Source organism: Triticum urartu, chromosome 2, assembly GCF_003073215.2.
Source record: "Triticum urartu cultivar G1812 chromosome 2, Tu2.1, whole genome shotgun sequence".
Lineage (NCBI taxonomy): Eukaryota > Viridiplantae > Streptophyta > Magnoliopsida > Poales > Poaceae > Triticum > Triticum urartu.
Genome location: NC_053023.1, coordinates 83,338,484 through 83,344,909, shown reverse-complemented (window position 1 = coordinate 83,344,909; position 6,426 = coordinate 83,338,484). Strand labels below are relative to the sequence as shown.

Genomic DNA, 6,426 nt, shown 5'->3' with positions numbered 1-6,426 from the left:
TTGGTTCACCACCATAATTAGTTATGGAATATTTGCCACACTTGAACATTTAAGTTTTGACCTATGAAAACTTTTGTTTTTTACTTTAATTTAAATTTGAATTTGACCCGGTTTCGAATCAACGAGAGTTTTAACAACAGAGATCGTGGTGACGTGGCATCCTTAGCAGATGATTATTGTAGCTTAATTATCCGGGCGTCACAATTCTCCTTCACTACAAGAAATCTCGTCCCAAGATTTTGAAGGTAGAAGGAAACAAAAATGAGGTATTCATCTCGAAAACGATCCTCGAGTTCCCCAGTGGCTTCATCTTCAGAATGATTTGACCACTGAACTTTTAGAAATTTGATAGCCCTCAGACGGTGCGCCGTTCAGCTTGATCGAGAACGCGGACCGGATGCTGTCTATAAGTGAGATCATCTTGCAAGGGTTGAGCTTTAGAAGCCAAGTGGTTGTTGCAATTAAGATTTGCGACTCAGGGCATTGGCTATGACACTAGCCTTGCCAGGGGTATAAGAATCACCGTAGTCATAGTCGGTAATTGTTTCCATACATCGCTGTTGACGAAGATCCAGATCTAGCTGAGTAACAGATACTTTAGACTTTGATGATTGGTGAAGATCTCGCAACGATTACCAAGAAGGAAATGTCGCCACAACTTCAGTGCAAATTTAACTGCAGCAAGATCAAGGTTAAGGACTGGGTAGTTCTTTTGGAAAGGCATCTTGGAATTCACAAATGGTTGGAGACTTTTCAATTCCCACAAGAGGAGAAGCGTTTACGCGTTCAAGGAATAAATCCATGCTTCGGCATTATGAACAAGATGAGCATGGTAGCTTACTATCTCACTCGAAGGATGTAGTAGATGGACGGTTTTAGTGGCGCAGATGATAGAAGCGGCGTGTGTTTTCAACCATTCCATGCTCAGAATGAGGTCAATATTGGATGACTTCAAAACAATGAGGGAAACATGGGATTCCGGTCCTTCAAGTTAAACGGGGATGACTAACCATGGTGGTTCGACATTGGCCCGCGGAATGCAGCTTGAAATTTTGGCCAAGTGATGGCGGTTCCAACAGGTAAGGAACGACTGTGGGTGTACCACCATTGAGCAGCGGGACCTTTCAGGTAGTAAGCCGCAAAGGTGACACAGTTGGTAGGGGCTACATCAACAGAGTCCAACTCGAAAGTGATGTCATGGAGCCAATCATCAGCATCAAGGGGCTGAGTTGAGCTGCGGTAGATGACAAGGTTGAGACGCGCAAAGTCTTGCAGAGTCACTAGGGCAGGTTGCGGATTCATAATATGGGGCGCGTAAACTGAGCCATGACTCCTTCCATGAAATCGCGATTCAGCTCAACTGTTGTATCATTCCAGCCATGTATTCGGGCGGTGGTGGATTGTTGACAGCACGTCCACAACTAGCAGGTCTAACCATCCTGCTTAAATGCAACAGGGGTAGTCTAGCAAGGAGTGGAGCAAGTGTATGGAGTCATTCATGACATATCTTGGACAACGAGCAAAGGCACAATATGTACAAAGCAGTAGTCATGGAAGACATACTGATACATATATAGAGCCAATCACATGTTGTTCGTATGAGTTCGGACAAGAGAAACGTCCTTGACATACTAGGCGGCACACATGCACGCGTGGAGGGCTACAACACCGGCACATAGCAAAGGCTACATCAACGTTGGAGAAAACCACTGGAGTGAGGGATCTGCAAGTGGCGATGCAGGGTGCCCTCGACAAGAGGATCCTGCGGTCAGTGAACACTGTGAAGCAGATCCCGGCCCTCAATTCAAGAAAGGCGTAATACAGATCTCCGGATGGGTGTGATCATGAGAACCTAATGTTGGAGTTAGCAAATCATTTAACCCGGATAGAGGAGAGATCAGAGTCCTAGAGTATAGACGAGGAATAAAAGATCCTAATACCACCCAATGGCGACGTGAGCCCGTAAGCCACACAGCCATGTTAGTAAAATAGTTTCTCAAAGACTAGACTCAACTTCGGCCAAGGAGTTGGAAAGGGGGGGGGTCCTACAGGCAGTCGGCTCTGATACCAACTTGTGACCGATTCAATCATACACGCAAATGTGTACGATCAAGATCAAGGACTCACGGGAAGATATCACAACACAACTCTAGACACATAAAATAATACAAGCTTTATATTACAAGCTAGGGGCCTCGAGGGCTCGAATACATAGCTTGATACACAAGAGTCAGTGGAAGCAACAATATCTGAATACATACATAAGTTAAACAAGACTGCCTTAAGAAGGCAAACACAAAACAACAACGATCGAAGAGGCAAGGTCTCCTGCCTGGGACCTCCTAACTACTCCTGGTCGTCGGCGGTCTCCATGTAGTAGTATCCGTCGGCGGTGGCTCCTGGCTCCAGGGATCCACCAACTAGTAGCATCAACCAGAAAGAAGAAAGGGGGAAAAGGGGTAGCAAAGCAACCGTGAGTACTCATCCAAAGTACTCGCAAGCATCAGATCTATGCTAAGTATGCATTGGTATCAAATGGAAGGGTTGTATCTATGGACTGAACTGCAGAATGACAGAATAGAGGGGAAGGCCTAGCCTATTGAAGACTAGCATCTTCAAGCGGCTTCAAGCATATTGCACCATGTAGAAGAGTAAAGAATAGCAGTTTAATTAACAAGCATGTTGTAACATTAATGCCCAGAGATCCTTTCTCGACTCTCTACGAGAAAGCAATCCCAGAGCCACATCTCCATTACATGTCTCAAGTATCCATTTCTAGTTATATAAGACCAGGATACGAGTCTGAACGTCTATTACCGTGGGCACGGTATTCGAATATATATATCTTCCCTGCAGGGGTGCACCACGTTTTCCAACATGCTTGATTACTCTGGCCGGACACACTTTTCCGGGTCAATGCTCGGCGTCGGTAGATCAACACATTGTAGCCCTACCTAGGCTCAGCAGAGAGGTCCCCGCCGGTCTACATCCTAAGCACTCCAGGGTCTGGGCCCATCGCCCGTTGCACTCCGGGTCATTGTGCGACGAGCCAGGACGAGCACCACCTCATACTGGATGGCATTGGCCCGACAGGCCCACAATGCTGAACTGGACATCTGACAAAGCTTCGGCTGATACTGTGACGTCGAGGCCCATATCTATTCTCGCATGGTGGTTAGTGCGTAAAGGCCAGAGGCCAATTCAAAACAAATACCCAAACATGTTAGTGCATTGGGGGCTCGCGGAGACGAGCAGAGACTCAGGATAATGTGACCCCGTCGCCCCGTTTCATGGACTTACGACAAGGGCCCAGATTGCCCGGTCGTGCCACGTAGAAAACTCGCCGGTGCTCAACGGGCCCGCCTACTTTCACATCAACTCGCGGGTACCCCTCAGGGCCGACCTGACTTCAACAATGGTCTCAAGTAAGGTCAAGGTAACCGTGTGTCCAAACATTAAGGGGAAAACCCGAGGAATCACCCCCGGTGAATTCCACTCGATGTAATCATCAAGGTGAACGTAAGAGGAACCACCCTCGAGGTTCACACTTGAGGGGTTGCACGACAGAGCCGTATCGAGAATGGTGAAGGAGGAACCACCCTCGTTGACCACGACCGAATAGCTAGACTACAGAGTTGTCATCAGGAGTGCATTGTAAGGTCTCACCCTCGGCACTCGATAGTGGCTCTGCAGAGTCGAGCAATAAAATAGGCATGATGTGATGTGAGGTGTCGGGTCTGGTCATTGATCACGTTGATCGAGTCGTCGATGATGAAGCAGGGGCAACAAGGACAAGGTGGGGGTCACTGATGGATCACTAACCAACCTATACTAAGCAATTTAGGATAAGCAGGTAGGTAACAATAATCAGGTTACAAAAGCAGGCTATGCATCAGAATAGGAGCAATCAATTACAGTAGCAAAATCTAATGCAAGCATGCGAGAATGAAATGGGCGATATCGGGATGATCAAAGGGGGGGGGGCTTGCCTGGTTGCACAGGCGAGAAGGAGGGGTCGTCGGTGACGTGGTCGCTCACAGGGACATCGACATTGGTCTCGGGGTCTACCGGAGAGAAGAGGGGGAAGAAACATTAAATATAGAGCAAACAGATAGATGACAAGCAAAGTAGCGCTAGGGGTGTTCTAACGCGGTGCTACACGACACCGGCGAAGGGGGATAACATCCAAGAAAGTTTTCCCGAAGTTTGGCATTTTCGGACAAACGAAACGAAGGGGAAAAGTTGCATGTTTGCTATGCTATGGGCATGTGACAGATGAACGGAGAGCGTAGTCCGATTTGTCTCGTTGTTCTGAGCAACTTTCATGTATAAATCTTTTTCATCCGAGTTGCGAATTATTTTCTATGGTTTTTCAAAGATTAAACAATATTCTGAAAATCCCTGAAATTCTGCCAAGTCCGAGAATTCGTCAGTTTTAAACATTTTAAGCTGTTTTCAAAACGCTACAACTATGGATCTGTACCTCCTATGATTTTGCGCCTTATATTAATTTTGAGCATTTTTCTGTGACCTGCATGTTAGTACCAACTACATCCATATTAGAGTTCATTTGCTTGATCATCAACAACACTAAAGTAGCTATGAAAATAAAACTGTTTTTGGTTTTTCTATTAACAAAACATTGAACTTTGTGATTTTCGTAGGAATTATTCCATACATCAAAAGGATTTGGTCCGGTTGGATAAAATGGAGTTTGTCATGTATACTTTCTACTCATATTATTTTTACCCATGTTAGGACTTGTCTAATCGTTGTTTAGGGGTTGTTTAGAGGGCTAGTCAGTGTATCAGAAAAGCTAGCTAGTAGCCGCTACAGTGACTAGTAGTACAGGCAGGGCAACGATGGAAAGAGCCGTGGCTCGGGCATTGTAGGCGTGCGAGGTGCAGCGTGGGGAAGGTCGTGCGAGCAGAAGGCAATGGCAGGCTCGGGGATACGCGGGCGGAGCAACAGTAGAGGCCGCGGGGAGCGTCGGGCGCGTCGATGGCTGCGGCCTTCAGCAGCATTGGCACCAAGGCAGCAGCGGTAGCCGCACAGCAGAGCAGCAGTGGCAGTTAGCAGGCTCAGGGCAGGGCGCAGCCGAGGAGTGCCCCGGGGCGGCAGCTGCAAGGCGGCTTGGGCGCGGGCGGGGCACGCAGCCACGGGGACGGGGCGCGGCCAAGGCGGGTACGGACGCACGGGTGCGACGTAGCACGCACGGACGAGCGCCGCTGGGCGCAGGTGCGCCCAGCCAGAGGCGAGCAGCGGGGCACAAGAGCGGGCAGCAGCGCATCAGCAGCGGCATCGCAGCAACATGAGCAACTACTGCATGTACGCGTAAGTGGGAGCTCGGACGAGCTTGGGGACGGCGGCCTACGGCGCAAGAACGGGAGGGGAGAGGAGGTGCTCACCGAGCAGGCACAAGGAGGCCCGTCGAGTGAACGGGGGAGCAGAGGCGACCGGCGTCGACGGAGACGGCGGCGAGGTACCGAGGAGGACGACGGCTCGGGGAAGCGTCGTAGGCGGCCTTCGGCTCCATTGCGTCGGCGTGGAGGATGTAGCGAATGGAGAAGGCCTTCGCGGACACGACAGCGGGGCGGGAGGTGTCCGGTGGCCGCGGCGGAGTGAGGCGAACGGTGTTGGGCGCGTCGGCGAGAGGCGGATCTGGAGGAGGGGAGAGGCGGACAGAGCGAGGGGAGTGGTGAGCGAGTGGGGGGATGGGATCGAGGAGTCAGGGCGTGGCGCCCTTATCCTCTCCCGGCGCTACCGACAAGAGGGTGCGGCGGCGACCGTGGGCGGGGCCGGGTGCGCGTGAGGAACAGGGGAGGGGAGCACCTGGTGCGGGGGAGCTAGTCCGGCCAGGTGGGCTTGGCCCAGGGGAAAAGGCAGGGGCCTTATCTCTTTTTCTTTATGCGTTTTCTTACTTTTGTTTTCTATTTTCCTTTTAAAACCTTTCTGTTTTCTAATTAGTTTTATTTTATTTTAGGTTTTATAAAATATGGTCTAAGCCCCTAAATTAGAATTAGTAATTAGGACACCGTCACAAATAACTTGGTACTTTAATAAAAGGCCGGTGCTACAAATCTGTCGGTTGATTTGTAGCAAAATTAAGCCACCTGGCCAGCCATTTGATTCCGCAGGTACAATCAATTTTGGGCCGCTTGATCCCAGATGACAGCACCACGCGAGGACCGAGCTATCGCTTCTAGTCTAGACCCAACGCGCACATATTTTCCCGCAATGCCTCTGGCCATGAGGTTGTAACGTCTGCCTCACTGGACGGCTCACGACAACACGACAGTGAGCTCGCCATGAACCAACCACTGATGCAACGCCGACGAGCTCTAGGAGTTGTAGCGATGACGCTACTATGACAGCCCATTGAAGCACCGGTGGTACTCCAATGCAGCCTGAAAGACCCCGACGACG

At 49.9% G+C, this 6,426-nt stretch overlaps 1 long non-coding RNA gene across 1 annotated transcript; it reads right to left on the bottom strand.

Moving 5' to 3' along the window:
- Window positions 1-2,158: 2,158 nt before the first annotated feature.
- Window positions 2,159-5,797, bottom strand: LOC125535996. Its single transcript, XR_007294879.1, has 2 exons — window positions 5,409-5,797; window positions 2,159-2,420 (listed from the first exon to the last, which is right to left on the bottom strand). It is a non-coding gene; the product is annotated as an uncharacterized LOC125535996 (long non-coding RNA).
- Window positions 5,798-6,426: the final 629 nt, after the last annotated feature.